Below are 22,604 nucleotides of genomic sequence, written 5' to 3' on the forward strand. Positions count from 1 at the left end.
TTCACTTTGGGAAAATGTTTTTATACAACGGTAAATGAAAAAATAAAGGAAATGAAACAGTCATTATTTCAGCTACAGACCCCTAGGGATAACAACTAGAAGCTTTGAACTAAGAATCTTCCCAGTGGATATTCAGGAAGGCTAAACAGATGCCAGGTGTGAGCAAGTTTAATTACTTCCAAATAAGCTACTGGCAAAGTTTGAGATGTACACATGAACACTTTAAGTCCCCTAGAAGGAAAAAAAAGAAAAAAAAGAAAAAAAAGAAAAAAAAAAGAAAAACAAAATAGAATATTTCTACTTACATATGTTTCCAATCTTACTGGAAGTTATGGTGTGGAGTAAGGAAAGACAATGATAACGCCCTTTACCAGGATACAAATACACTCATAGAGCTATTTGTTAAAATACAGTTCAGAAGACAATACAGAAACAAGTGGCTTACCCTTTCCAAAATCAGTAAAGGCTTCAAAAGGGACAATGTCCAAATACAGATCCTACTCCCTTGGTTGCTAACCCTTAAATAAGAGTGAGGGGTGGACGAGTCACCCAAGCGCATTTCTTGCGCCTGTGCACCCTGGGTTAGCCATGTCTTATCACCTGGTTCTCAATCACTGGTTCAGGCCATGACCTAGCAATCCCTATACGTATAGCATAGCATCTAGAGGAACTTTCAATGCAATCAAGCCTTGACTGATAGAGCCAATTCAGACAGATCTGAGTTCCCAGAAAATTTAGAGGCAGTCTTTACACCTGAGTTTAGTCTTACTCACATCTGGTTACATACAAAATTACTCTGAGTTAATGCTTTGTAAGAAAATCAACCTGATACTATTCTAAGGAAGAATTTCATTACTAATCTACTGTTTCATTCCACATCTATTTCCTTTATCATTTCTAAATATAGACTGTTACATATAATAATTAATTATGGTATAAAAACAACATAAAATTGACTCTTATAAACACACCACGAGACATTCAGAAATAACAAAATGCTTCAGTAAAATAAAAAGATGTAATTAGCATGCCAAACAAAAAATCCACAGGAATTACACATGTACTCAACATACAACCAGTATGGAAACTTCCTACTAACATTATTTTCTTCCACTTACTATATAAAGCTTTCAGTAATCATCATCAAAAATGAGTACAAAATTCTGTCAGTCAAAAATATTGGTGTGAAATACTTTTATTATATGATAGTAATATTCACAGTACCTACACTTTTCTAAGTCTTACATTTTATTATCAGAGTATATATTCTTTTCCATTTTATTATCAGAACATTTTGTTAGTGGAACATTTTATTATCAGGATCTCATCGATATATTTAAATACCTGCAGAGAGGGTGAAAAGATGATGGAGACAGGTTCCTTTCAGTGGTACCTCCTGCCAGAACAAGAGGAAATGGGCACAAACTGGAACACAGGATGTTTCATCTGAACATCTGGAAACACATTTGTGAGTGTCTAAACACTGGCACAGGTTGCCCAGAGAGGCTGCAAATTCTCCCTCCTTAGAGATCTTCAAAAGCTCCCTGGTCGTGGTCCTGGGCGGTCTGGCTTGAGTAGGGGGGTTGGCCCAGATGACCTCCAGATGTCCCTTCCAATTTCAACCTTTCTGTGAGAACACAGGTGAATTTTCAGTTACATTTCCAGAAGAAAATTGTGCCATGTTCTTTGTGTAGCCTAAATATTCAAATTAGATAAATATTTAATAAATATCTGCCATCATTATGTCCCTTGCTTCATTCTTTCTGAGAGCATGAATCTTGGGACATACATCTACTTAGGTTCAAAATTAAAAAAAAAAAAAAAAAAAAAAAAAGAGCTTTTTCTAAAAATCAAACTTGCAGTCTGATAGTTTGTGTGCTGTCATGCTCTCAACAGTAAAATTGAATGCCTTGAGCTAAATAGGGCTTTTATATCAAACATCCTGAAAAGTACACGGTAAGATGTTCTACCTACTCTGAAGATGCACAGTATTCACACACCTAGGGGGGAAGGAGAGGAGTATAGAAGGAAACAGGAGAGATACAGAGAATGTGTGCTGACAGGATATGATTCTAGACTATGAATCAGGTGTTGTATGGAGGTGCTTCCTTTGAAACTCTGACTGAGATAACCAAGGTCTTTAAAACTCTGTGAACTGATGAAGTTAATGTAACTTTGGGATTCATACCGTAGTATCTGGTAAGATTTTTAAGACTTGCTTTGACATCTTTTCTGAAAAGTATTTCAAAGTGTACAAATTAATGAATATAGATACATTTCTCTCTCATAGGAAGAGTATTTAATTCTAACATGCCTCATTTGAAGTAAGTGTTCTAGTTACCATGTTGCTACAGGATAAAATGGGAACATAAATTCATACCTATGCTGATAGATGAGATGCCTATATTTTACAGGAAGAAACAAGAGCTAATTTTCTTATGCTTTAAAAGGGCTTTCCAAAGACATAATTAACTGGATTTGAAGGGTTTAAAAGTAGTTAGCCTCAACAGCTTTAAAATAAGCTTACTAGCTTCTGTCAATCCCTTTTTTAGATCACTGAATCCTTGCAGAAAAATTATAGAAAATCTGGATACTAAAAAAGAACAGGCTGAGTCACCAAGCCATAGCTAGATCCACATCTCTTTTGTCTGAATTTCAGTATCTTTCATTATGCTCAAATTTCAGATTGGCTTATTGTCTGTATGTGATGTAAAACACTTTCTCTCTGAACAAGAGAATATATGTCAGTCTAGTATTCTCCTTTTAAAAATAGGAATAGGAGAAAATACATGCTATACTAACACATCTAAAAATGCATAAAGTATAGGAGATTAAATCTATAAAATTATTGTCATCATATCAAACAGTTTCACACTTAGATACACAGAAATCAACTAACAACCAAATAAAACAATGAAAAAAAACCACCTAAATAGAAATCTGATTAAGAATGACAAAACCATAGATTTTAATTGTACATAAGACTAATCAGGCTTATATAAAGTTCTATAATATCAGTTCAATTCTAATCCACAACTTACTTTTTTGGTTCAGGAACACCATTTTAGAAATTCACTTAATATCAAACCTAACAGTTATTGTTAGTTGAGAAGTCAGAAAAATGTGTTGTACACTATCAAAATCCAAGTGCGAAGGAAGGGCTCTTTTAAATTGATATCTTTGGTAAATTAATATCTTTAATGAAGCATGCATTTGTTTTTTAATTAATTATTTGGGGAGGGTGGTTTATTTGTTTTCTTCATAGTAGATTCAGCTCTGTAGTTTTATTTTTACTATTTATTTTTTAATCTTTTCCTCCATGGCTATAGTATTTTCACTAAATGAAAACAACAGATTTCTTAACATTACCTAGGCATAGAGGTATTATTGACTCTAACTTCTGATAAATAGTTTATTTTTTTCTCTTTTCTTTCATACTCAGCTATACAGAAGATGTTTTAAATGGAACTTAAGATATAAAAAAAGGATTGGTTTATATGATTCCCGTGGATATTAACCAGCCTAAATTTGAATTGTGTTTTTCTGTTAGATGCTATTAATTGACGGAAACATTTGAAATAATTTGCTAACAGATGACAAATTAATGCAACAGCTTATATCCTTCGGCACAATTCAGAGCACTTTTGCATTATTTATATTAATATTTTAATTACGAAATTATGATTTTATTTCACAATATGTTGTATTTTCATCTTTAAAAATAAACTTTGTAAAGATAGACCACAGAAAGACATATTTCCTTTGGCCTCAGAAAAAATAAATACATCTAAATTCATGGAAATATCCTATAACTAAAAATATTTTGTATTGGGATATGATGGCATATGAGATAGTATGTGGCATCATGTAATTACTTTGTGTAAACACTTAAAGCTCCCACACAATTATGGAGTGTATAGAAAGACAACACTTGAATGAGAATAGAGGCCTTCAGAGCTGGAGACATTCAAAATGTGGTGTAAAGGGGCACAGTGGTGATTACAGATGGGCATGGAATTGGTACTGGAGACCTCACAACTATAAAATTGACACTGGAGAAGAGATAAAGAAATGCAGATCTGAATCTAGACAGAATTATGGTTGCAGTAATAAAGAGAAGAACAAATATCTAGCACACATAACATGCACCACATATGGTAAAATCAGATGCTACATGGATGTAGAAACCAATAAAAAAATGTTTTTAGAACACGTAAAAGAAAAAATACGGGTGAATTCTAATAGAAAGTAGGACAGAAGTAAGAGGAGATTTCATCGACATCAGTCATTCCAGGGAAACACTTCAGGCAATGGATAAACTACAAATCCCAATCCTTTCTAGAGGGTGAGTACTATAGACTGTGCATCCAGTAGGGTAGTAGTAAAGTGGCGACACCAGAGAAAATATATATATACATATATATACTAGGTGTGAATACATAGCAAACCTTTTTTTAGGTCTCCTATTCTTTTCTTCCCTGTCAGTTAAACATGGACTAATAATGATTCTTGAATTAGGTTGTTAAGATTTCAGTTATAGTACTAATAAATTTTTTGCTTTATGTAAAAATGTTTCCTGTTTTAGAATATTAAACTGAATTATTTGGTGATATTTTCCTGACTTCAGACAAATACACAAAAATTATTTTTTTTTAATTAAAACCTATGCAGAATTGATGATGGTGAAATCACTGGGAGAATAATTGGCTGAATTAATAATAAGATTTCCTCTAATGTGTGCATTAATCCACTTATTGTTCATGTAGGTTGCAACATTAATCCACAGACTCACCAAACTTAATTTATTTTTTTAGATAAAAATTTATCTTGATTATGACTAGCTGGGTGAATATATCAGTATCCTGGGCTGCATCAAAAGAGGGGTGGCCAGCAGGGATAAAGAGGTAGTTGTCCTTCTCTACTCTGCCCCTCATTAGGCTTTATCTGGAATACTGCATCCAAGCCTGTGGCTCACAGTACAGGAATAATGTGGAGCTGCTGGAATGGGTCTAGAGGAGATGATCAGAGGGTCTGAACACCTCTCCTATGAAGACAGGCCAAGTGAGCTGGGTTTGTTCAGTCTGGAGAAGAGAAGGCTGTGGGGAGACCTCATTGTGGCCTTCCAGTACTTAAAGGGATCTTATACAGGAGGGAGATCAACTTTTTTATGCTATGATAGTGATAGGACAAGAGGGAATGGTTTTAAAAAGGGAAATTTATATTAGATGTTGTGGTGAAATTTTTTACTCAGATGCGTGTATTCTTCTCTCATAGAACAAATAATTCCAGTCTATGACAGTTGTTTGGATAACCTGATTGAATTTCACTCTGTGGATACTCCACCTCTGTGGATCCACCTCACTTATCACAAGGGAAATTTCCCTGTCCTTGACCAGACAAGTAATTTCTGATAAGTGAAGTTTTCTCAAAGAAGTTTTGCAGTTTAAACAAACTGGGCAACATTAAGTGTACATTTTGTAAACTGACATGTTTTTCACTCCACCATGATGTCCTTTTCACAGTACAGATAGAAGCTGTCAGGAGAATACCTGTTATATTTAAACTTTAGATTGTGTGAAATGGATCTGGAAGGTTAATACAGTAGCTTTTGCCTTTGACCTATTTAGGAAAACAGATCAGGATAAGGACTGATTTTCTGGGACAGCAGGCATTTATCTCTCCTACAAATATCAGATTTTTATTGAAATACTTTTTTTCCCTGGAGATTTTTTCTTAGCAATATTAGGATCAAAATTAGCATAAAGACTATAGCCATTTTCTTAGCTTGAGACATTTAAGCTCAGTATGCTTTGACCTTTCATAATTTGTTTTGGATGAGAATTATTTCTTTAGTGCTATTTTAAATTTTTCATCATAGAATCAGAATTTATACAGTCATAGATTTGCAGCTAAACTGAACCAATTGCTATTAAAAACATTTTTATATTGACTTCAGTAAATCATTAGGATTTAAAAAAAAAAACAACCGCCTTTGAATATTTTTGAAATATTTTGGAACTAATCATGCTACTACCGAATCTAAAGCTAAAACTACTGACTTCAAGGGGCTTACTTACCACTTATATACACAGCAGGGGACTCATAAAACTCAGTTACTCATAAAATCCTTTCATTCCTATGTTACTACAATAGAAGCAGAAATCTGCAGGAAGAACGATAATGTCAGTGTTGTAAGGCTTGAGAAGTTTAAAAGCTGAGTTCCACATGAAAGATATTTTGAGAATTACAACTAGTATAAATGAAGTTGTAGTTTCTAAATTAAGTCTGGATTTGTTACAAGCATTAATGACTACAAATATATCTGATACAGATTTGCATTTTATAATTATCTTAGTGTAAGATTATACTGGTGAAGAATTTTAATTAGTTTTATTTACAGCATTCAGCTGGTATGATGGGTGACATAACCAAGTTTGAGACATGAAAATCATTGTAAGGTTTTTACTGCAGTATGAACACATTTAATCAGTGCAGAACAACTGGAAAGAAGTTGAAATGGGCTATCAGTGTAACTAACTCAAGCTTCTATTTTGCATGTAATGTTTTCTTCCTTACTAACAACTGCAGCCAATTTCCAAGAATTATTATTATTTTAATCCTTTTCTTGAACATTCGGATGTTACAATTCTATGTAGGTCACTCTGCAAGTAATGCCTCCTATTTATTTCCATGAAAACTAAAACAGATAAAAAAAAAAAGGTACAAAAACATTATTTAGTAGAGAAAATTATCACCTACAAAACATTTTTTCTACATAGTCACCACCATTATCTATGCATTTTCACCAGTGATGAACTAGAGGCTGTACGCCACACTGCACCAGCGGATGTCAGTGACCCACTGTCACTGTCACCACCACTGAAAGGCACCACCCACCACCTCATTGTGCTCACAACCACTGTCTGGTCTCCATAAACACTCAGCAGGCATCGATGAATGTCAATGGGTGCAATTTTTTCTGCTTGGAGGAATTCGATTCCACACCTTTGCTTCATACATACTTCCACGTTAGATGACATTTTGTCAGACTGCCCCCCTGTTGCTATCTGTTGCACAGCAACAACATTTAATGGAATATTGGTGAGAAGTTTCAGCCTCAACTGCCATATCACCAGCATCAGCATATGAGGCATTAGAAACATAGACATGTTGGTGCATGTCCAGAGGAGGGCCACAGAAATGATCCAAAGGATGGAATGCTCCTATGAGGACAGGCTGAGAGAGCTGAAGCTTTTCAGCCTGGAGAAGAGAAGGCTCTGAAGTGACCTGACAGCAGCCTTTCAATTGCTAAAGGGGTGCTACAGGAAAGAAGGGGACGGAGTCTTTAGCAGGATCTGCAGTGATAGAACAACGGGGAATGGTTAAAGCTTAGAGTGCAGAATTAGGTTAGATATAAGGAAAAAGTCTTTAACAGTGAGGGTGGTAAGGCAAAGGAACAGGTTGCCCAGAAATGTGGTGGATGCCCCATCCCTGGGGACTTTCAGGGTGAGTCTGGATCAGGCCGTAGGCAACCTGATCTAATGGCAGACGGAAAGCTGGACATGAGCCAGAAGTGTGCCCTTGCAGCTCAGAAAGCCAACCGTATCCTGGGCTGCATCAAAAGAAGTTTGACCAGCAGGGCGAAGGAGGTGATCCTATCCCTCTACTCTGTGCTGGTGTAGCCTCACCAGGAGTACTATATCCAGATGTGGAGTCCTTGGTACAGGAGAGATATAGACTTGTTGGTCTCGCAGAGGGCCACAGAAATGATCAATGGAATGGAAACCTCTCCTACAAGGACAGGCTGAGAGAGCTAGGGCTGTTCAGCCTGGAGAAGAGAAGGCTGTGAGCTGACCTGATAGCAGCCTTTCAATATCTAAAGGGGAACTACAGGAAAGAAAGGGACAGACTCTTTAGCAGGGTCTGTGGTAACAGAACAAGGGGAAATGGCTTCAAGCACAGGGAGGGTAGATTTAGGTTAGAAATACGGAAAAAATCTTTTACAGTGAGGGTGATGAGGCTCTGGAACAGGTTACCTATTGTTGTGGTTGGTGCCCCGCCCCTGGAGACTTTCAAGGTTGGGCTGGATCAGGCCCTGGGCACCCTGGTCTAGCTGTGGTGTCCCTGTTCACTGCAGGGGAGTTGGACTAGATTGCCCTCAGATGTCCTTTCCAATTTTAAGGATTATATGATTCTATGATAATATAACCCCACTAAATCATGTCCATTAGTACAACATCTAAATGCTTTTTGAACACCTCCAGGGTTGGTTTTTTGAACACCTCCCTGGGCAGCCTGTTCTAGCATCCGACCAAGCTTTCGAAGAAGAAATTTTTCCTAATATCTAACCCGAACATCCCTTGGCACAACTTGATGCCATTCCCTCTAGTTCTATTGATAGTTATATGAGAGAAGATGCCAACCCCCACCTCACACCACAACCTCCATTCAGGTAGTTATAGAAAGTGATGAGGTCTCCCCTGAGCCTTCTCTTTTCCAGAGACTATCCCAGTTCCCTCAGCCACTCCTCATAATCCCTGTGCTCCAAACCCCTCACCAGCTTCATTACTCTTCTCTGGACACATTTCAGGGTCTCAATGTCTTTCTTGTAGTGAGGGGATCAAAACTGAACACAGTATTCGAAGTGCAGCCTCACCAGTGCTGAGTACAGGAGGATGATCATTTTACCCCTGCTCCTGCTCCTGCTCACCACACCATTCCTGATACAAGCCAGGGATGCCATTGGCCTTCTTGGCCACCTGGGCACACTGCTGGCTCATGTTTAGTAGAGCACTGACCAATACCCCCAACTCCATGTCTTCCACAGTCTTCCAGCCACTCTACCCCAAGCCTGTAGCGTTGCCGGGACTGCTGTGGCCAAAGTGCAGGACTCGGCACTTGGTCTTGTTGAACCTCATCCCCCTGGCTTCAGCCCAGTGATCCAGCCTGCCCAGATCCCTCTGCAGGGCCTTCCTACCCCCAGACAAATCCATACTTCCTGCCAACTTGGTGTCATCTGCAAACTTACTGAGGATGCACTCAATCCTCTCATCCAGGTCATCAATGGAGATGTTAAACAGGACAGGCCTCGATACCAATCACTGGGGAACACCACTTGTGAATATGAGTGGTGAGGGATCCGAGGCACACAGAATATACTAAACTACCACAGTGTACTGCTCATTTACCAGAGTCAATCTAGAAGGAAAACTCTCAAAATGTGAATAACATGGACATTCTGCTCTTAGCACCATTCAATCTACACAGTCTATTGTATCTCCCCTTTCAAGTCCAGGGAATAATATCTATAATCCACCACATTGTCTTCTCTGATCAGTTTTGGGTTTTTGTGGTTTTATTTTCCAAAATTCTTTGAAGGCACTGGGAAAAATGCACTTGGAGAACAGTTCCCTCTTACCAAAGGGAGTCCCTGTTACCACAGAGAGACTTGAATACTAGAGTTAATTTTGTTTACTTTTTTTTTTTCTCTGCATAACATTTGAATATGACGATTATTATTTGAAGCCAGTTAAGATTTACAGCTTCAAAACCAACTGTATTTTCCCAAATAAGTTTGACTGTAATTTCTAATATTTTCAGGCACCACTGTTTACCACTACACATTCTGAGTCTTTGTTTATACTCAAAACACACAAACTTTCTTCATCACAGCACATCTCAAAATATTTTTATAGTACATGTTGAATTCAGAATTCCTGTATATCAGACATTTTTTTTTTTAATAACTGCTTTAACAAAATGCAGCACCATCTATCATAACCGGCATTAAAAAGATATTGCTTTTCTTTAGAGAGGGATTATGGTTTTTAAAGGCTGACTAGAAATGCTATCTATATAAATCTCATTCCATTTTTTACCATGGAATGGCTGAACCCTGCCAAATGTAATGTATATTTTTAATGCAGCAGTTCTTCTAATACGACAAGTGTCTTCTCATTTACAAAGAATGTCTTGTTTCAAAGATTTCATTAATTGTTATTTCATCATACTAATATTGATTATGAGAAATGTTTGAATTCCATGTACATTACTTGATCCACCCACTGAGAGATTTGGAGAGGCAAGTCTTCTCTATTCCTGTTTGCAGACTCTACACTTCCACAGCATTTTGTCATTCATATGCTCTATAGCTGTTCTGAAAGAATGATAGCCAGTCTTTAAAGGCAAAAAATATAACCTAGTCAGTATTTCAAATGCAGTTGATACAACCAAGTATTGATCTCAGATCCACTTATTAGATGCTATACTGATGTAATGCAAGTAATAAAGGAGGAAAAAAATGATGCATAGCATTTTTAAATGTAATAACATTTATAACAGAAGTTTTTTCTGTAAATTTTCTTTTATTGAATAACAATGTGGCATTTTTATCTGTTTTTTCCCCATCAACTTGTAATGTATTCAATGTATTTACATGCAGTATGAAAAAAATCCCTTAACTCTTTAATGTAAAAGAAAAAAATAAATAATAAAAAAGGAGGATTTTTTTTTTCCATCAGGGTGGCAGAAACCTCATAAAAACCAAACATTGCTATTTTGTTCCTCACATCTACTCCTTAGAATGCTTTAATGTAAGTGGAGAGAAATGTATATCTTTAGAAGTTTCAGATGAATGTGGTTTTAGGAGAAAGATAAGAACATAATTATTAAATATAATTAAATCTCCCCTGCTTTAATTTAAATCTATTCCCCACTGTCCTATCACTATCTACCCATGTAAAAAGTCGGCCTCCCTCCTGTTCATAAAATCCCTTTAAATACTGGAAGGTCGTTATGAGGACTCCCCTAAGCCTTCTCTTCTCCAGACTGAACAAGCCCAGATCCCTCATATGTCCATATATGGTCAGCTAACAAGTGAGAATACTGCATTGATTTTGTTCTCTCTCATCTGGATATATACCATTAAGGACACTTTTTGATACATGAAAATAGCAGCAATATGAAATGTTAAATATTGAGGTTCATAAAGAGATGCTTTACGTGGCTTAATCTTTCTTGTCATCCAAGATAAGACTGAGAACAGAGATTCAATCTTAAGAAACTTAAAATATAAAGAAAATCTGAAACAAACTAATAGAAAACAAAACAACAACAATCAATGTTTGTTCAACTGTCTGACCACTTCAGGGCTAGCCAAAAGTTAAAGGGTAATTATGAGGGCATTATCCAGAAACCTTGAACACTGTCAGGCATGGGGCATCAGCCATCACACCATCCGAGTGTTTCACCATTTTCACAGCAAATAAACTTTTCTTAATACCTTGCCTGAACCTCCCCTGCTGCAGCTTTCTGCCATTCCCATGTGTCCTCTCATTGCTCACAAAAGTAAGTTACATGAATCAAAATGTTTGAATCATTTTGGATTTTTTCGCCTCTAGAGTATATATGATTTTTTTTCATAAAGCTAACAGTTTTCCTCTGTAAAATAGAACCTAACAAGTCCTAAATATGAGAAACATTGCAGTGTTGGCATATTAGATTTTTTGTTTTAGGGCCACAGTGCTGTTTAGGAATGTTCTATAAAAATGTTTTACACTCTTGAAGATATATGTTGCAATACCTTGAAGAATGTTTTGATCACAGATCACTTGCCTGTTTAAATAAACTAATTAAAATATCAAGATTCAACGAATTATTCATATTCATTTTGTTTGTTTGTTTGTTTTTTAAACTCAACCCAGTGCAAGGATTACATCTGAAACTGTTCTGAAAAAAGAATTAGCATCTCAAATGGAGAAATCAATTGGAACCCACTGACAGCCTTAACACTGAATAACTTTTCTGTTATTTTTTCTACTTAGTTTTTATTTCTGAAAGGTCCTGTATCAGGAGTCCCATAAACTGAATTTTTTTTGTATCAACAGAACATATAATGCAAACAGTTCATGTTGGCTGGGCGATCTTGAGTTATCCTGGCAACGTCTCAACTTTAACGCATACTGAAGAATTCTGAAACTGAAAAGGTATATAAGCTTTCCAGACCTTGGCTGGACTAAGTCTCTGACTTAGCAGAGACATTTAGGGCTACATTTTTATCTCTAAATACATTTGTCTATTTTGAAGCACTTCTCTTTAAAAACTGGTAGCTCATTTTCACAATAAGTTTTAGGCGAATATGTTGTGAGCTTCTGTCAACAGCTATGAATAACCTTTAATATTTATGTGAACAGCTAAGAATAACCTTTAATGGTTATACATTGGAGACAAACAACATATAGCCTATAGCCATGGAATAACAGTAACTAAAAAGGAAAAAAGAGAGAAAAAATGCTACTTAAAAGAGATTTCTGAAGTCCTTCTTGCTAAATTTTAGTTCAAAGGAAGAAGGACCTGTTGCCAGCATGAAATCAGGTTGACTGTGGCTTTGTCTAGATCAGTCTCAGAAACCTCTGTGAGTGTATAGTTTTAACTGTCCAGGGAAATGTATTTGTTACTCTGCCTTTATAGTATCAATTCTTTTCCTAACACCCAGCATGAATCTCTCAAACCACAGCTTGTAGCCATTGCCCTTTGCTGTATCATCTGACAATCTGGAAAGGAATTAGCCTTTTTCTTCTTCATGATTTTCCTCCAAGTAATTGCAGGCTGCTATGAAATTACCCCTTAGCCTATTCTTCACCAGACTAAGCAAACCCAGCTCTCATTCTGTCCCATATAGGACACATCACCTAGAATCTAGATTGGGGAATATTGTTATTCAAATTCCACAGCAGGCAATAACCTTGACTCCCTTCATAACAGTGCTAGTATTCTGGGGTTTATACAAGAAAAAAGAAATTGGATTCAATATTTATTTATTTTTTTCTACAAAAGAAAAAGAAGAAAGAAGAAAAAGTAATTTGTTCAGTAACGGTTCAGTAACAATTTATAAAACCTTAAATCTTTTTTCAGACAAAACTATTGTTTTCCAGTCAGATCTCATAAAATGAGAATAAGCATAAAACGAATACTTTACAAAGTAAAAGTGTCGATAAATGACTTAAAAGCTTAAAAATGAAGGGAGCAAGGACAGGTTAGAGATATACAGTTTCCAATCACACCAAGATTAATGTACTTTAGCATTTTTCTGAAGAAGTTTACAATAACAGATTACGTTTAAGAATTATTCTTCTAACTCCCTTTTCCTAGGCAGGAAAAGCTGTAAAAGTTCAGTGAAGAAATATTTTCATTTTTTAAAGCATCTGAGGTAATTAACTAATGTCATTTCTTGTATTGATAGATAAAACAATCTGAAGTATTTGACTTCTAAGTGGCTGCATGTTTAAATATTCGATTATGCTATCTTTGTTGTTGTTTTTTCAGTTTCACTTTTGAATAAAATGTTTTCATAACATTAGCATTAAAGATTTTGTGCAATAGTCCCAATCATGGTTTCTCGCACTGTTAACAAAAATAAATAAATGAATAAATTAATTAATTAAATGGGAACTAATTTTTCAGTTTAGGATAAAATTTTCTGCACCCTTAAGATATAAAAAAGGAAAAGCAAAATGACAAAACTATTAATGAAATGCTAAACATAAAATTATGATTACGTGTAAAACATACTTGATGAAACTCAACAGACTAAGTTATGGAAAAAACGAAACCACTGTAATTTTACAAAATATAATGCACAATAAAACTTCATTTATAAAAATGTATATATATGTTATATAAATGTATATATATATTGTCAATGGTTTACGGGCGTTTGGCCCGGTTCTGTGATGAATGGGACGGGGGACCCACGGGCCCACGCCCTGGGAAAAGGGAAAAAAAAAGGCTAAGGAGATGATCCTGAGAGCAAAAACAGCGGCAACATTCTGAGGAGAAGCAAACTAATTTACTAAATAAAATATTGGAATGCAAAACAACACACTATAATACAATATAATTACAATTTAAGCTGATAAATCCAATAGAGAGAGAGAGAGAGAATGTCCAAAATCAAGGTAGGCCTTACTCTACTACCGACGATAAGACAGCTTAGGAGCGAGGTGCTGCCAGGACGAGAGACGGGCGGAAAGAGAAGGGACGAGGTCTCATGATCTGCAAGTTTTTATCTTTTCCCTCTGGCCGGAAATGGTAACACTACATGATGTTATGATATGGAATACCAACAACCGAAAATCACAAAACCATGACAATATATATTATATATATATTAATATTTATGTATGGTATCAGTTTTTGTACATCCAATCAATCAGAGATTGTCAAAAACGCCTGCATGAAAATGTAGCCTCAATACTGTGGACAGGACACTGGAAGTCTCTAAACCCTACTTTTAGTACCAAAATCAGATTGTGATTGGGTTTTTTTTTCCTTCTTCTCCTTAGAATTCCGTAGTATCCCAGGTTTGTTTATTAACGTTCTTTAGAACATGCTTTGTTGCATGTAAAACCTTGTATAAATGAATAAGAGTTTCATCTAAAAATTTTGGTAACACTGTTCCTCACCTAACTCCAGACATACTTGTCTGATATGGTACGTGTTATCATTCCTTCAGTTAATGCTATCCCAAACACCAAAATTTTTAGATTTGCAGGGCTCTAATGAACTTAAGCACTTATGGAGACAATCTAAATGATTTCTTTGCTAAAAGACTATTAACTCCTTGAAATAGTAACACTTGCTTTCTGAATGAAATGGCATAAATCCAAGTGGTAACAAAATAATAAAAGAAACATGAGTTCACTATGGCATGAAAAATGTACAGTAGACAAAGAAAACAGAAGCTAAGAAGAAACGTTTTTAAGTGTCAGACTGTGATACATTCATTACTGAGACATTTTCTCCCTTTTCCATAGAGAGTGAGCATGTGGATATTTGGATGTTAACAGAGGTTAACTCACTACACTCCCAAACAGTAGTATATTTTTTCCTACATATTCCTTATTTGCATTTTGCCTTTATTATTTAATTTTAAGTAAGAACAGAATATAAAAAAAAAATAACTTCATATGGTTACCATAGTTTAAACATTTAGCAAAAAAAGATCAGGAGGACATTTTGATCTTTACTCCAAATAGGCTATATATAAAAGTAATTTTAATGTTTTAAATGTAAATAACTTGATGTTTTTATTTCATACTTACATTGATGTAGGTGGGATTAGAACCTGATTTTATTTTCTTCTTTGGAACCAATAAATTTCGTAAGAAAGGATTTCTACCATGTGGAAAAGTTATAAATAAAATATTTTCTTATCGGTGTAAGGTGAGAAATGTCATCAATAGAATACTGATTTCACAGAATCACACAGAATTGCAGAATTGCAAGGGTTAGAAGGGACCTCAAGAGATCATCAAGTCCAACCTCCATGCTAGAGCAGATTCCTTATTCCTTGAATATCTCCGTAGAAGGAGACTCCACTTTTTCAGGATTTTGAAGATTCCTTTTCACAAAATAATTCCTTTATCTTCTATTGACATGAACAAGTTCAAGCCTCCTTTTGCTCTATACAACATCTTTGTTAAGCTGTGCAGACCTTGAGAACTGAGATTATGTTCACACACACAATATTTTAAATGCCACAAAAAATAGCTACACACAGTGAAACAATAGTAATGAGTTTCATTATAAATTTTTCCTTCAGAATTCCAACTAATAAGTAAATTGGCATGAACAACTCAAGCTCTTCCCCTATGTGCTCAGAACTTCACATCCAGCCACAGTGTCAAGATCCTATTGTAGTAGACCCTGTCCCTCACATATCTGGAGAACACGGTCATCCGAAGCACAGAAAAGGACACCCACTTACAGTCAATGTAACTTCCACATTTTATTTAGGTTTCCTGATAAAGAACACCAGAAAATTACAAGCATTAGTTTGTTTAATAGATCTATGTCTGATCCATTAAGATTGATCCAGTGATATGTATAGTTCAGAGTTTCAAGTAGGAAGAATACAGTTATCTTAAAGATAACTTAATCTTTCACAGTATATTTCATTTGCTATATTGAATCATAGGAAACTGTGAAGCCTGGCAGGAATCTTCTGTATCACTAAGCCTAGTGTGTCGCTGAGAAGCTACCATATCTTTTCTTGAAAGGTAGAACTCCCTTAAAGCTCCACTGACTGTTTTTGTGTTGCTTCTTTTTTATTCCTTAAGATGAATGTAGTACACAGTATCTGAAACCATTAGTTTGGACAAGCTATTATATTTTTACTTAAGTGGTAGGTCACAGTGAAACTACAGTTTTGGTGAAGACCTAGCAGACATTTGATAGATAGATTTCTTTGGTTAAAGCAAATCCTGATGATATGAAGCTGCCAATATATTTTTCTTGTCAACATCTGTATTACCTTTTTAGAGTACCTAAGTAAATTGTAGCCACAGTAAAGATACTCAATTGTGTCTTAGGGACTTTGTACACACATGGCTATATTGAAATTTGGGGGACTGGACTAGACGATCTTTCGAGGTCCATTGCAATCCCTGACATTCTGTGATTCTGTGAAATTTCATTATTTAAATGTGTATTTTTCCTTTCTTCTCTCCTACTCTATACTTTTGGGAAGGTCTGGTCAGCTATACTTAAAGATCAAACCAATGGACTAATGATATCCCAATGGAGTGATCAAAAGAGATAGTAAAGATAGCTAAGCAACTTGCGCATGTGAAATTAGGTGATGCATATTTTGGTACACAAAATATATCTCAACAAACCATATAAATTCCATTTAGTTTGCAGTATTCTGAAGTTATTATTTCTAGCAGGCTTTCAAATTCTTTTGAGTAATATTCCCTATTTTTTTTTTAAACATTTCTTTACCCATTTTTCCCCATAAATGATCCCAAACTAATCTACATACATACACATTAATACATACGCCAAAGTATGAAACAATTTTCCAAGTACATGCAGCAGAATGGTGACTTAAGATACAGAAAATACATACACAGTGACTAATGGTGATGATTTCCTTATATGATTAAATGGTATAAAATCACCGATAGAGAATCCCTCACTGACTTTTTGAGAAAAAAAAAAAAAAGAAATGTTTAATAGAAAAAAAGGTTTGCTTAACTGAGCTGCAGACATCATTCTTTCCAGGTGAGAGATTTATCTATTTATTTTTGAGGTAAGTTAAATTTCTGTTTTCTTAGACTGAAGGGAAGTTTAATTAAATTTAAGAATTCTGCAACTGATGAAATATAGAGAAAAGCATGTTTTGTTTTATTTTTCCATAAAATACTGTGGATTTCCACTTTAAGCTCATATTTTCATAATGTCATTCCAAAGGAGTAAATAGAACATTAGTTCTTTAAATGTCTTTATTGGCTCTGGTACCCTTTATTACATCTGATTAAAATCAAAGGGATCACATCAAATGAATCGGTTCATAATTTTGCCAAAAGACATCCTAATACTTTGCACAGAAAACTGCAGAATGTCAAGAAATAATTGATGAGAACTGTTGTGATAGTGCAGTGATGAGTCTCATATTATCTCCCCAGACAAAAATTATAAATTACATTAAAACAGGAAAAAAAACGGAACAAATCACAAATTAAAGCAATTGAGAACAAATTAGATGATGTTATAATTATATCCCAATCCAAATATGACAAAGCCAGTATCTGTCTGTCCTCAGACCACTTGACAGTATGAGATAACATCTGGAGAAAGCCTCGAATTCTGGTCATCAAATAGTGGTTGGTAAAATATTCTCCCTGCAGAATTTCCTTGTGAAGGAAGCTGCAATACTGATCTCTCCAAGACTGCTATAAATCAGATTTTATAAAATATATACAGTTATATTAAGAATGTATTTTAGTTACAGATTTTTCACTATAACATTAACATTCTATTTTACAGTAGAAATCTCCTGAATTACAGGAATGGTATAGTTGCTATTGTTTTTCATATTACTCACAAACATTTTAAAGAACACTATTGCAAATTGTCTTAGTAAAGATATTACTCTGTTTTTCTTCTTAGAGCTTTGAGTTAGTGTATCTATCTTTTCATATATGTCTTAAAACTTGGTAAGTCATTACATTAAATTATCTCACAGTTCATTTAACCTTGTCACATCACATAAATGATGTAATGAAATGTAACACGACAGAGTTCTACTATATAATACCGCAAAGTTGTATGGCAGAAAGCATTTAAATAATGCCTACATTGAACTAGACATTGGAAAATTCACCAACATGAGAACTGAAGTGCCAGTGCAAGTTTTCCCCACAAGATGTGAAAGACTGTCTTGCTACTGCCAGACTGAATGGAGTACTAAATATAGCTATCTACCTGATTATTTGATACCAAACCATCTACAGAGAGCACATCAGTAAGTTTCACCCACCCACCACTTCAAGTAATTTTTTTTTTTCCTTAGGACCAGATAAAGCTAAAATGAAGGAGAAAAGCTTCCAATCTAAAAGAAATCTCCTCTTTCAACAACTCCACTAACCTTGCAATATTTTAGGTGATACGGTCACTAGGATTTTCCTGACTACGTAAGGCAATTATTTTTTTCATATGGAACATCCACAGCATTATTAATTTATACTTCTTCTGTCAGTTCTGATAATCATTCTTCCTTTGTGTGTTTACACTGAGAAAAAAATCTCAAAAGGTTTTGTTTCCATGCAAAACATTTTTGTCTTGTTTGATAGGTTTTCCTTTCCCTGATCATTTGTGAATTTGAAAAATCTGGACAAAGCCTTCCATCCAAATCACAAGAACTGAACATCATATGATGTTATGATCGTATCATTGGTGAAGATCACATTTGTCAGTTATTTGCAAAATGCCACTGAAACTTAATTACCTGGAAAAAAAACTATGCTTATACTTTGGAGGAGACCTGATTTTCTTACCTTTTTATTGCCTAGTCATCTTGAAAAACTATTCCTAGCTGTTTTCAACTGATGTTACTGTTATCTAAGTCTATACTATTTCCCTTCATACTATAACATTACATTTATATTTGCCAAATAAAGATGATACAATTCTGAAACATTACAATGCATATTCAAAAACATGCTATGAAAATACACATTTTGGCTTAAAATGGGACCAAAATATTGACTCCTCAAACACTTTACATCACACACACGCTCGCCTGAGGACTAATGAGCAATCTGTGTTTGAGATCAGTTTGTATTTTCTAGCCAACAGAAATTACAATAAAATACGAGCACTCAAACACATTTCCATTACAGTTTCTCCATTTGATAGGCAGAATATCTTATTAGCCAATTCTGGATTACTTCCGATGCAGAGTTCAAGATTACAGACACATGGAACATACGCGTTGCTTATCACAGCACATACCTTTTTTAATTTTCTAATACGCACAGGATTCTTGGATATTATACTATTTATATAATGAGGATTATAGAACAGAACTACAAACCACAACAAAACTCAAAATCGAATTTAGGGAAATGTTTCCAGTTGGACTGGTAACATCTTAACTGGAAATTCTAAATACAAAAAATAAATTTTGGGGGGTTTGCATAGTAGTAATAATAGTAGTATTGTTGATGATGTTAATATGTATTATTATTTGCAGCTATACTGGATTTCTGTTGTAAGATTTTAGTAGCACTGAGATAAAGGGTTATGTGGGTTCTGTGAGAAGAGCATTGAAACCGTCCCATACCTGATCAGAGCCAGTTCCAGCCAGCTCCAACAGGGGCCTGCCACTGGCCAAGACTGAGCCAATGAGAGATGTTCATTGCATCTGTATGAGAATAGATTAATAAGGGAAAAACTGCTGCTCCACAGCAGATGGGAGAGAGGAGTGAGAAGTGTGAGAGAACAGCCCTGCAGCCACCAAGATCAGTGCAGAAGGAGAGCAGGAGGTGCTCCAGGCACAGAGCAGAAGCTCCTGCAACCCAGGAGAGGCCCATGGAGAAACAGGCTGTCCCCCTGCAGCCCATGGGCACCACACGGAGCAGATCTCCCTGTTCAGCCATCGAGGAGCCCCTGGTGCAGCAGTGGATGAAGGCCTGAAGGAGGTCACAGCCCATGGATACCCCTGCAGGAGCAGCCCAGATTGGAGCTGCAGCCTGTGGAGAGCAGCCCACAGTGGAGCAGGAGGGCTGAGGGAAGCTGCTGCCTGTGTGGAGCAGTGCCTGAAGTACAGCAGCCTACTGAACAGACCCATGTTGAAGCAGTTCTTCGAGAGCTGCAGCCTCTGGGGAACCCATGTATATTCGATCAGTTTGTGATTGTGAAGGACTGCAACCCCACAGTGGAGCAGGGAAAGAGAGTGAGGGTGGAGTTCTAATAGAGTCAAAGCATCACAGACTGACTGCAATTCCCATTTCACCAGCCTCCCATACAGTGGGCAGGAGGAACGTGTTTGTATTTTTTCTTTAGTTTTCATTGTTTTGTTTTAGTCTGTTATCAGTAGGCAATAAATTACATTTATCTCTCTATGCTGAGTCTGTTTCACCCAGTTCTGGAGTCCTTCAGTTACTTAGTACATAAATTTATTTGAGCAAAACTGTATTTGCTTGCATTGATACACTTAATCTACACACTAAGTTGCTTGAATGCAGCTTGAATAAACAGGACATTATCCTAGACTCAACTATTCAAAACAAGCCCTGGTAACAGACATGACATCAGTTGCTAAACTAGTCGTCATCTTTCCAAATTCTTGAATTTTGTACTTGTGAAATATACTGTAGGACACACTGCCATCCTAAAAATAGTCTAGGTACTGACTCTTACAGGTCTATAATTTTAATCAGCTTAAATTGGATACTTGAGAACATTTACTCCCAGTATTTCCTAACAGTAATAAAAGCTAACTATAGTTTATCATGAGTACACTTACTTACTGTTTAAGTGCAGAACATTAATATTACCAGTTGAAAAGATCCTGTGGGTGTTCATCAAGAGCTGAACGTTAGCTATAGAAAGACATTTTCAAAGCTTTCTTCATATTTTACTCTATGTATGGGGTTTTTTTTAAATTATAAATTATTACCTGTATTGTAACAGGTATGGACTGTATCTTAGCTTAATGTCTATTCAGTACACTTTCTTGCTGTTTGATAGCATATCTAATGATACAATTTGTCATTAAATATAAATTCAAAAGAAAAATTAAATAACAATATATTGCTTTGCGTGTTAAAAATACAAAGTATGAATGTCATATTTACATTTGTTGCTTGCCTGCTTGCCTAGAACAAGCCTTTATTCAATGTTTTTTGTTTGATCTTATGTGCCAGCTCTTCATTGAGTAAAAAGCTGAAATAAAGCCATGGAACTGTGCAAAGATGACCCAAACTGTATGATACAAGTACATGGCTCCATATTCTTAAGGGAACCAGAAAACTATTAAGCACATGGCAATAAACTAAGCTTTTGTAACATTTGTTAAAAGAAAAAATATTGACAAGAAATAAGTGATTCCTTGTTTCACAAACTATCTTATTCTGCAGTACTTAGTTCAGTGACATATCATCACTTTTCTATTGCCACCTGCTACAGGAATTGAATTAATACACTCAATACCTTTTATTTCATTGTTTATGTGAATATTTTTTTCTATAGTCACACTTTCTACAAATTTACTGGAAAAAAAAAATGTTGAGCTTAATATTGCTATTCCAACCGAAGTCCCAGTTTAATATTCATTATGCACAGTTCAGAGTTAATCCGAAGTTATTAACATTTGGTTGAGTTTATACACACTTCATGAGGTAAATATAAATTTTGAATATAAAATTAAGCTAACATTTTCCTGTGAAAAAGTGGATGGTGTAGTTGCAAATAATGTACAGGAAAGGGGATTATATGATGATTATTAAGACCATTATTATGCAGAAATAATAAAATCACATCAATATGCCGATATAAAAAAATAACTGAAACAATCCCACTTTCACTTTAATTGCAGCTAGTAAAGAGGAATAGAAAAAAGCAAAATAAGCAGGAAAAGGATCTAGAAAGGGTGCAGTGAGAGAATGAGAATTCTATGTGTTTTCCTGATAGTTTACAGCATGATGCAGAAAAGCGTCCCTGCAGTAACTGGCAGAATCTGTGAAGAGGGGATGAATGCAGCCTACTTGCAGGGATAATTGCATCACACAAAGAGGGATAAATTATGAAGTTATACATGTGATACACCATCTGTGTCTGTTTTTGTTATTTTCTCCATATACATCTGCTTCTATTCAGCTCTAGGGCCACACTCCATCATATTATGCAGACCAGAATAACACAGAAAGTTCAGATTTGTTGACAAAAAGAAGCTTCTATTCCTAAATATGTGGTAAACCAGTAGAGTCATTTTTGACCAATAATCTTTGAAAATCAAAACAAAAGTGTTGATCCAAATATACACAAATCTTACATCTGATATTTATAACTCTGGATAAAGACCTCTAGAGTTCAGATGTAAGTAGCACAACATTTTGACGACTTGCTGAGCCTGGTATGCTGTTATACTCTAGGATTATTTTTTTGTAATAGTGCACATAGAACAGACCCCAGTCTAAGATAAATGTTTCTGAGATGCATATCATTTCTGAATCATATGATAGGACATCTCCAAATGAACACATTCATAACATTGCTTTTAAGCAAAAAAAGTGTACTGGCCAAGATTTCCAATGAAA

This window comes from Numida meleagris, chromosome 1, assembly GCF_002078875.1.
Source record: "Numida meleagris isolate 19003 breed g44 Domestic line chromosome 1, NumMel1.0, whole genome shotgun sequence".
In the NCBI taxonomy this organism is placed as follows: domain Eukaryota; kingdom Metazoa; phylum Chordata; class Aves; order Galliformes; family Numididae; genus Numida; species Numida meleagris.